Source organism: Amborella trichopoda, chromosome 7 (assembly GCF_054954075.1).
Source record: "Amborella trichopoda isolate Santa Cruz 75 chromosome 7, AtrichopodaSantaCruz75HAP2 v2.0, whole genome shotgun sequence".
Taxonomy (NCBI): domain Eukaryota; kingdom Viridiplantae; phylum Streptophyta; class Magnoliopsida; order Amborellales; family Amborellaceae; genus Amborella; species Amborella trichopoda.
The window spans coordinates 19,667,340-19,678,449 of NC_142342.1; the positions used below are offsets into that span (position 1 = coordinate 19,667,340).

Sequence of the window (11,110 nt, forward strand, 5' to 3'; positions counted from 1 at the left end):
TGCTCATTTTCATGAGACTTATCTTACTTTCTTGGCGAATCTTGTCACGACCCCACCCCCTGACCCCTACCATCCCATATCGGAGGTTGACAAATTGCGGGATCGAGATCACAGAGGTCGCGTGCGTCACTCAGGTGGGAGTGGCATCAACATGTTTTAAAAGTGCAGAGTCAAAGAAAACCACGAGAAATAAAATAAATATATTCCACCAAGCACTGAAAACTGAATAAATTAGAACCATTTCATATCCATATACTGTCTTTAGGATCATAAACAATATCCAGAATATTGCAGTTCATCCTAGGAATCAAAAGCCTATTAACAAAATTACAAGGCTCCACAAACAAGACTGTACGACCAACGGCCAGCTGACACCCACAAAAACAAGGAGATCTTCTAGTCGAGCACGGACCTTCAATCCACCAATCACGATCACCACTCGCCTGTCTTCGACCTGCAGTAGACAATCAACATGGGTGGAAGCAAAGGAATGAGCTAAAAAGCCCAGTAAGTAGATCACAATATTATGCTTCCCTGCCTATGAATATTATCTCACAACACAGATCAAGGTTCTAGGCCATGCTTATAAAATAGGATTCCTGCATCACAATTAAGTCACAATTATATGATGATGCTTTTCATGGTAGAGCAGGCACAATACGAGATATCATATAACACACACACTAGCAATCCATCAATCTCAACAGATCAACACAAATAAGAGAGCATAACAAAAGCAATAGAAACTAACTCACTTTCTAGCCCTATGCATCAGGCCAAACACATCTCTCAAATCAGTCACATAACTCAGGGAATCATATATCTCAGGTCAATATCATATCTCAAGTAGATTACATGTCTCAGGCAACTACCTATCTCAGGCGATGCAATTTGTACAAAGCATTGGCAGAAAGTCACGAATCACCTCATACGCACCTCACTAATGTCAGTCATGACCTTGCGATAGGCTCAAAGCATGCCAAGTAATCATAACAGTCTTAGTATCACAATATCTACCAAAGGGTAACCCATTATGTAGTGCCCATATAAATCTGGGGGGGGCGTGACCCTCCCAAATCTTCACATTCACATCCAGACTCCCGTCCTATCATGGGGAGTTAGGGAAAGATCTTAGCTGCGAAACACCATCATTCACATAGCAGGTGCCCATTCACATATCACACAAGTAGTACGGTACCATCATTCACACAGTAGGTACCCCTTCACATAACACATAAGAAGCACAGTACCATCATTCATACAATAGGTACCCATACGCATAACACATAAGCAGCACGGTACCATCATTCACACAGTAGGTACCCATTCACATAACACATAAGCAGCACAATACCATCATTTACACAGTAGGTCCCCATTCACATAACACAATATTATGTATCACAATATCACATATCTTAGTATGATAGTATCCCACTACTCAGAGCATCGTGTTTCATATCACATCATACCATATCTCATCCCATAAGCATTCTCTGATTCGGAGCTTTCATGGTGTCATAGAAAGATATACATAGGCCTTGATTCATCAGGAATCTCAACTTAGTCACAACATGACAATTGAAGCAAACACAACTATCTCTCACTCAAATGTCGTTTGATGTCAATTGATAGCCATTTGATCAGTCAACAGTTAGGCACAACATAAACATTGTTTTTGGAAATCTTGCATTCTACTACAGTGACATGTCCCTCGTATCAAAGGCATAACTCCCAATTCATGAGGAATCCTGTGATGATTTCAAAAGCAACGTTCGACCCGGAACACCCATCTATCCAACAAAGGTAATTTGGAATCATTTGGATATCAATTGGTCATTCAAAAGCTCATGACAACATAGATAAATTTTGAATAGATCAATTTTGAATTCTGCTAAATCCTGCCAACAGTGACAAATCCTCACAATTTGGACCATAACTACCAATTTAGAGGGAATTTCGAGATAATTTCACATGCAACTAAGGGAAGATGTGCTTGGCTCTAATTGTCGTAGTACAAAAGCTCTGCCACTACTTACTCGATGATGAAGTAAAACTTATATCAAAAGCAAACCCTGTAAAGTTTCTCATGGCACATCCATGCTTGCCGGGACGCCTTGCTAAGTGGGCATTATTGCAGATGGAATTTGACATCACATACGTACCATGAAAGGTTGTCAAGGGTCGAGCCCTGACTGATTTTTCTCGCAGCACATCCTGTACTGACAGAATCTCCTTTATCAAGTGACCTCCCTGATGAAGAAGTATTATGTGCTGAGCTTGTTCACGTGTGAGAGATGTACATCAATGGAGCCTTCCAGTCCGATCGAGGAGGCGCGGGAGTCGTATTTATGACTTCAAAAGCGAAGTTCTTCCTCAATCCTTCTCTCTCATCGAGGCTGGTTCTCATAACGAGGCAAAATATCGGGCCTTTATAATTGAGTTGGAGATAGCCATCGATGTAGACTTAGAGCAGCTCAAAATCTATGGTGACTCTGAGTTGGTGATACGGCAGTTTAAGGGGATCTATGATGCGAGAAAAGACACTCAAGCCTTATCACGATACTGGAAAATCATATATGGCTCAGTTTGATTATGTGTCCTTGAGTCACATCCCCAGGAGGTTAAACTCGTAGGTTGATGCCCTCACTAGACTCAGGGCTACAATTCAATTATCCTCATCTGTCTAGGTGGCAGAATGGAGACACATTGAACTAAGAACCGAAGTGGATGCCGATGATGAGAGAATTCCCTTCCCGAGTGCCCACATGATCCATTCGAAGCACTTTTATTAGCCAAAGAAGTTATTAAGACCGTACAGGAAATGGCACGGAGTCAAGGAGTTGAGGTTCAAAAACAAGAACTGGAGTTCTTCGACCCAATGTGTGTGGAAATTGAACAGGTGGAAGATTAGAAAGAGCCCTTCATTAATTTTGTAAAGCAGGGTAGACTGCCTGAATATCTTGCCGAATGCAATAGTGTGCGTCCAATGTATACGAAGTGCACCCTCCTTGAAGGAGATGTTCTCTTCAGTCGGTCTTTTGATGGTATTCTTCTTAGATGTATAGACGCCTAGGAAGCAAATAAGGTGTTGGAAGAAGTACACTCAGGCATCTGTGGATTGCATCAGTCTGGCCCAAAGCTCTATGAATGGATACGTAGATTGGGGTATTATTGGCCTTCGATGGCTGTCAACTCCCTAAACTGCGCCAAGAAGTGTCAGGTGTGCCAAATGCACTCGAGCCTCATTCATCTGCCTCTAGAGCCCTTACACCTTGCAGTGGCATCATGGCCCTTTTCACAGTGAGGTATGTACATTGTAACCTATCGACCCTCCTTCTGCAATGGTTCATGTCTTTATTCTAGTGGCAACATACTATTTCTCCAATGGGCTGAAGCGGTCCCCCTCAAACAAGTTCCCGGGGCTACGGTGGCCAACTTCGTGCACCATCACATCATATACCTATTTGGGGTGCCTGATCGGATTATATCTGATAATGGCCCTCAATTCAGAAGTCAGCACATTAATCTCTTAGTTAAGAAGTTTGGTTTTGAGTGGAAGTACTCAACTATGTACCACCCTCGAGCAAACGTATTAGCTAAGGCTTTCAATAAGACCCTGTGCAACGTTTTAAGGAAGTCGGTATCAAAGTCGAAGAAGAATTGAAAAGAGAAGCTTCCTAAAGCACTGTGGGCCTATAGTACTACCACGTGAAATGCCATCAATTCCACTCTTTATTCCCTGATATATGGGGGTGAAGCAGTTTCACCCCTTGAAATTCAACTCCCCTCGCTCCGTGTCACCATACATGAAGGACTAACAGAGGACGAAAGGATTTGTTATCAAGAGTTAGATGCTCTAGTTGAAAAGAGATTAGAAGCTCAGCAGAATCTTCAACTCAACCAGTGGAGAATGAAGAGGGCCTTTGACAAGGTATTCAAAGTTCGCTCATTCACCAGTGGGGATCTGGTTTTAGCTGTCAAAAGGCTGATTGTTATGCATGGGCGGCGCAAAGGGAAGTTTGAACCTAAGTGGGAAGGTCCCTTCATAGTCAAGAAGGTCTTTCCAAATGAAGCTTACATACTGGCACATCCTGATGGAGAGGAGGCAATGCCCCCTATCAATGGGCGATACCTAAAGAAATATTATCCATGATACATGCTCAAAAAGACTCAATGCGCAACAAGAAAGAGTTAAAAGGATGGTAAAAAGAAGACAAGACAATTCTCAAAGCTTAATTCTTTTTATTGAAGAAGTTACAGGTTACAAGTCAAAATCCCATTATTAGGGAGGTTACAAATGTATCATGCAATATTGCTCTCGCATCAGAAGAAAAGAGAGTAACTGCCTCAACGCTGCTCTTGCTTCTAAGGCGAAGAGGACGGTTATAGGCCAAAAACCTTCTCCCACATCAGAGAAAGATAGAAGGGTTTTAGATCGAGTATATCAAACATAGAAAGTAGACCCTTTTAGCAAGGAGTTGTCCTATGATTGAGAGCATGTTGTCTTCATAGTGAGCACCCTTCAACAAAACAACATGGAGTTCACTGTTGTGGTGGAGGACTTGGCTTCCAACAGGCTTCATAAGCCCGGCCCTACCACCGGTCACCACCCTTTGCCTACCCAAGTCATCATCGCACGTGACCATCACCACGCATGACTCAAAGTCGTGCGACTCAGCGCTACTCATGATCATCGTCGCGTATGACTTAGCATCGCGCGTGACCATCGTCGCGCATGACTCAATGCCATGCGACTCAGCACTGTGCATGACCTTCACTGCGCAAGACTCAGCACCATGCGTGATCATTACCACGTATGACTTAGCGTCACGCGTGACCATCGTCGCACATGACTCAGCACTGTGCGCAACAATTACTGTGCGCAATTCATCTCCGAGCATGACCACGGCCGGGTATGGCTTGCCGCCGTCCATGAAAGGATCACCGAGTGGGTGTGGGGGCATGGTTACTGCCGCTCACGACTAGCGTCGTGTGCAAACTTATCGCCGCGAGTGTTAGCCTGCGACTGTTCAGATGCCCTGTGACACTTTGTCTTCCCAGCGACTATTCAACTCCGTTCTCATGACCTTTTGATATACTATGACCCTTCGTCTCACTGAAGATTGTCTACCTTCCAGTGACAGTTCAATGCTGGTGACTGTTACCTTCCTCGAGACCCTTCGTCTACCGCAAGCGGCTGTTGACTGCCTGGTGAGTCTCAATTTCTTGCCAAGAACTTTCACTTGCCGGGAACCCACTGTTGCGCCTCCCCCGTTCCTCCACACCACCGGAAAAAACCCCGAAAGCCGTCAGAAGTTCACTGAAAGATCCTTGCTGTAACTTGGACTCTTTTTGTCCCTTTCTTTCATACTCCAAAACTACTGCCAGAATCCGAAAAAACCGCGGTAAACCCCTTGATCTCCTCGCCTTAGCACTCGCATCGTCACTGCAACTCCTTGCAAGCGTTTTGTCGGAATCTCTCGTACTCTCGCCAGAAGAACCTTGCAACCTTCCCTTGAGTATCCTGCGTTCTTACCAAAGCTCTCATCGGGAAGCATCTCTCTTTAACCGCTAAGTTTTTCTTAACCTTCGGTAAAATGGTGAAAAGGGGGTTTACCCCCTTATATAGGTGATGTTTTCCCGAAGTGCCCTCGACAAACTGAGAATTCTAGTCAGGTCCCTGAAGACAAAACGGCGATGGGATGGACCGGGTTGGGCTCAAACCCTAGGGCCGAAAAGAAGTCTATCACCGCCCATGTAATGTCAAGCACCGAACAACGATGGACCGAACCGGGTCGGGCCTAGGCCTGAGGCCCGAACTCAGACCAATGCTGCGTGTGACCAACGCTGCACGTAACTAACGCCGTCTGTGATCAACTCCGTGTGCGATCAACGCTGCGTGCGACCAACACCGAGGACTGCTCGGAGTCGTTCGCACCACTGTCGGCCATGCTGGCGTCGTTTGTGTCAATGTTATTGCCGCCCATGACTAATGTCTTGTATGTTTCTGCCATCCATGCTAGTGTCATGCGTGCCTATGTGCTAGGCCCTGTTAACACCGTGAGTGTTCTCCCAGCATCCCCATTAGGAGTTACACCAGTACTACAGCCCGTCATCTCCAGTGGGGTTAGGTTTATGCACAAAAAAAATAGAAAAAAATGAGTCATGCTTACCTCTTCAACCCCCAGTGGGTCTGTTCCGCACCAAGTCATTATCCTCCCTTAGACCCTTGACTATTTTATCCCCAGGGAGTGGAGTCACCTTCCATAAACCTGTTTTCCACGGAGCCTCATCTTTTACCTCAAGGAGTCACACTTACCCCCTAATACTCAGTAAAGTCTGCTTCTATTTGTCACCCCTCATCAGGTAACAATCTTCGTCTAAGCCCTATGCTTGTGTATGGCCTTAACCATTTTATCCCCAGGGAGTAGGATTGTCGTCCATGCTTCTATTCCCCATGGACCTTCACTTATATGGTGATCCACACAATGGTCTATGCTACACGACCTTAAACTGTAGTGGTAATCTACATACACGACTCTAAACTTCATGGTCCAAACTACATGACCTTAAACTGTAGCGGTAGTCTAGATGCACGACCCTAAACTGCATGGGCCAAACTACACGACCTTAAATTGTTGCGGTGATCTAGATGCACAACCCTAAACTGCATGGTCCAAACTACACGACCTTAAACTGTAGCGGATGTCTGATTACACGACCTTAAACTTCATGGTCCATGCTGCATGACTTTAAACTATATAGTCGTGGTCCTAGCTTGCATGACTTTAAACTACATAGCCATGGTCTAAACTATATGACCTTAAACTGCATAGTCTTAGCTGCATGACTTTAAACTGCATAGCCATGGTCTAAGCTTTATGACCCTAAACTATAGTGCATGTCTTGGTCGCCTAACGTTAAACTGCATAAGACACAAAAAACTCAAACGTGGACCACCACCATAAGACACAAAACACTCTGATTGATTGGGAAGAAAGCCCATAAGAAAGGCACCCGACTGCTAGACAAGCATGAATTTTGACCAACTGGGTTTACAAGATTTTGAAAGCCCCCAGTTGTAAGAAGAGCTCCGAACATGGGTGATGGGCATTCCATGAGATGTCCCCCACCGGTAGCTCAAGTCTCTTTTCCTCCGAAGTCTCCACGGATGGACCTTTGACAAATGCATCCAAAGGTCTTAGCATTCTAGTCACAACATTGCGTGGATATCTCCTAGGCGTTCACGTGGTCCTGTAGCTAGGAAGAAAAAAATAATAATAAAGCCTGGGAAATTTTTCTATTGTTGTCCTTCTCGCTTCTCTCGAAGCAGAACAATCAGCGGGGCAAGCTGTTTGAAGACATTTTTCAGCACCTTAGATCCTCGATGCTGAATAAAAGAGAAGCTGATCAATAGAGCCCTGACTTACAGTAGAATTCTTGATATTCTTATAATTGCCCCAGAATATATTAAGAATGTTCTTACAGATTTCAAATGGCCACCTGCTAACTTTCGTCGCAATCCGACATGTCTAAGGAAGTGCAGACAAAGAAATAGTTTTGAAAAAATCAGCCTCTAGCACTCTAAAACGGACCCCATAACTAAAGCAATATTTTTTGTTCTAAGACTACCGCCATTGGATCCAGCATGGTCAAAAATCCTTAGGGGTCAAGTTTCGGCTTAATCGGACGTTCTAGGACAAAGTTATGGGTGAAACATTAAAAAAGGGTAGGATGCACGCTATTCCCGTGCAGCCTCCTTACACTAATCTACATTAAAGGAGACTAGTTCGTACAGTCACGAATAGCAACTTTGAAGACTCGTATCTCACTCGTTTTGAGTCGGATTGAGCTTAAATTTTACGAACGTATTCGTCTCATCACGACGAGCGTTTTGATATGTGGTACGACTCGTGACAATACCCGAGCAAGGAGAAAAGATAGAAACCTCAACAGCGACGTGTCTCGCTCTAACAGCCATATTACGGTGCTCGCACAATGGATCGACGCGAGACCAGTTCCATTGCATGCGTACGGTCAGAGGCTACATCTGGGCTGAACCTCGCACATGATGAATGGTGTGATTTCACGTGCAAAGCCGATAAAGTTGCTATAAATTTCGGCCGCTGAAATTCTAGATTGCAGCAAAAAACACAAGATGGCAAAATCTTTGTTTGGGAATGAAATCGAGCTGCGTTTGTTGCAACGCCATCGTGGCAACATGCTCGATGCAATCCAACAAAGAAATCAAAGAAAAACATCAAGAAATAAGCACACTATCAATCAGAAGTTTTCAAAATTCGTGTAAATTTCAAGTCCCATGATCGTGGCTTAAAAACACAATCCGTGGCTCGAAATTGGTATCAAATCCATCATCATGCCGAGCCTAACGATAAAGTAATCATCTTTCGGCCAAACAAGCATCAGAGCAACCCCAAATCACCCATGAAAGATCACGCACGCTCTAGGGCAGCAGCAGGGACTGTTTTGGAATTATGTGCATTGCTAAGCAGGGGCAAAACCGTCATTTTACACTAATTTTTAGATTTTTTTTTAATTCAAATAAATTGTAATTATCATCAATTAGGCTAAATTTTTTGTATCCACCTATCTTTGGCCTCAATTCTATAAATACATGATAAATCTAATTGTAAAGGGCTTCCCCTTAGTTTTCAATCTCATTAAATAAAATTTGAGAGTTTCATATTGAAATTGTGGGCATGTTTTGGAGAGAGAAAGAGAGAGGAGAGAGAAGAAAAAGTCTGGTACCCTTCGATGAAGGTAACTTTCTCTCTCCTCCTTGGTTAGGTGCCTCGATCTCGCCTCCCCGGATCTAGGTGATCGGGTGACACATGTCTCGGGTTCGAAAGACCCGGGACCTGAGATCGTTCTCTCATAAACCTTGTTTACATAACATGGGCAGGTATCCAACTAGTGAGAGAGGAATTTTGGATGTGAGGTGGGGACCAATCTCAATTGGGCTCGTGACATACGCAGGCTAACTCGCGTCGGCGCCCTCTTAGATCACGACAGAAAGCCCCCCAACTGGTTTGGAATCGTCTCCCTTGACTTGCAATCTCCATGTTTTCTACACAACACTACTATGGTTAATTTGCAAGACAAGTGGGTGGTAGGTGTCTCGATCTCGCTCTTCGGATCTAGGTGATCTGGCGGCACGTATCTCGGGTTTCTAGGAATACGGGACTTGAGTTCGCTCTTTCGAGAACCACGTAAAGAAGATGTGAGCAGAAGTACCAACCGGTGAGAGAGGAATTTGGATCATGAGGTGGGACTTACCTCACATGAGTCCATGACACGCTCGGGCTGGTTCGCGTGGGCACCCTCTTAGATCCCGTTGGAAAGACCCCTTGGCCTATGGCCGGTTTGGAATCATCTCCCTTGACCTATTTCTCTTTTCAAGCAAACACACAGACATGTAAGACGTCCCAATAAGTGGGTCTGGGGACCTTGACTTGTCAAAGATAAAATAAAATAAAATGGGGTAAATAAAATATAAGAGGTAAATGAAATAAAGTAAAATAAATTAAAATAGAGTAAAGTAAAATAAAAAATAAGGCATGGAAGAAAATAACATAAGATGATTAAAATAAAATAAATGAATTGAGTAAGAGTAAGGTATGATAGGATAAAGTGAGTGAAATAAAATGAGTAAAAAAAATGTAATAAGGGAAAACAAATAAATATGAATGGGATAAATAAAATAAAGTGAGGGAACGTAAGATGGAAATGAAATAAAGGCAAATAGCATGAAATAAGCTAAGGGTAAAATGAGAAATAAAGAAAAAAGGGAAAGGCTTGTTATTGGATTGTTTGGGTATTACGTGAATACAAGAGGATAACATTGGATAAGAGAAAAAAAGAATTAATTTAGTTTCTCTGAGAGAGAGAGAGAATTTTTGTTGGGATGGCTTCTTTGAACGAGAGACAAAAAGGTGAGCTTAGCTTGTTTTAAGAGCGAGATAAGGGGATTTGAAGTTGGATGGAATAAAGAAAGGTGGACGAAATCAACGAAAGCTTGAAAGGAAAAGAAAGAGGCGGAAACAAAAAAGGAAAAACCGGCGTTTTGATGGTTTTTTTTAGAGTGAGAAAGCGTGACATGGCAGGGAGGAGAGCACGAGGATGGGGGCGAAACATGGGAAGCCTGGTTGCAAGCAGCGATTGAAGCTGAGTGCGGGGAAAGGTTAAGAGAAGGGCGGAGATAGGTCGAAGAGATAGGCGGAGGTGACGGAGTTGGTGGCTGCAGGAGAACGGAAGTGAAAAGAGAGGAGCAGGCTGGTGGTGGCGGACAGTTGGGGAGCAGCGAAAGGGATGGCGCCTGCAGCTGCAATTTCAGATGGCGAGCAAAATTGGGAGCTGGTCGTAGGTGGCAGTGAAGCAGCCGACAGAAAGGAGGTGATAGACGGCAGGAAGGAGGTCGTGGAGATAGGAGAATGGGAGGCACGAGATGGGGGATGGCCCAATTGCCGGGGACGGCTGAGGGACAGAGAGCCGAGAGAGAGGAGTGGGCCCTGATCCACAGCTGGTTTTAGAGAGAAAGAGGGCCGTGGCAGAGGTTGCTGGCGAGTGGTGTAGATAGTTGGGATTCTTGCAGCTGGTGGGTAAGTGGTGCTTGGAGGGACGAGTGATGAAGAGAGAGAGAGAGCAGCAGGAAGTTCACTGCTGAATTTAGAGAGAGAGAGGGCGTTGAGAAGTGAGCTGGGACGGTGATGCTGCTAGGTGAGAGAGAGGGGGACTGAGGCACAGCTAAGAGAGAAGGAAATGGTGTACCAGGTAGTTGCGGCCGGCTGCAGTTGTGGTGTGGAGTTCACGCACGGCAGTGGGTGGAGGCTTTGCACACACGGCGTTAAGTGGTGGCTTGCACACGGAGATATGGAAGGATTGGTTACACAAAGCGATACGCAAGATGGTGCGCACGAGATTGCGCTAGGGTACGTTGTGCGCATGGCGATAGGCAAGATGTCCACGTGGCCATAGGTAGAGGTTCACACGGCCTTAGGGGAAAAAGGATTTGGGGCGTGGTGGTCTCATGAAACCATCGGACGTTGGCCTTAGGGGAAAAGGATTTGGGACATGATGGTCCATGAGA

At 44.7% G+C, this 11,110-nt stretch overlaps 1 long non-coding RNA gene across 1 annotated transcript; it reads right to left on the reverse strand.

Annotated features, from left to right (window-relative positions):
• Positions 1 to 216: 216 nt before the first annotated feature.
• Positions 217 to 10,888, reverse strand: LOC148781297 (uncharacterized). The gene is made up of 3 exons (XR_016059995.1): positions 10,792 to 10,888; positions 9,301 to 9,415; positions 217 to 454 (listed from the first exon to the last, which is right to left on the reverse strand). It is a non-coding gene; the product is annotated as an uncharacterized LOC148781297 (long non-coding RNA).
• Between the last annotated feature and the right edge of the window lie 222 nt (positions 10,889 to 11,110).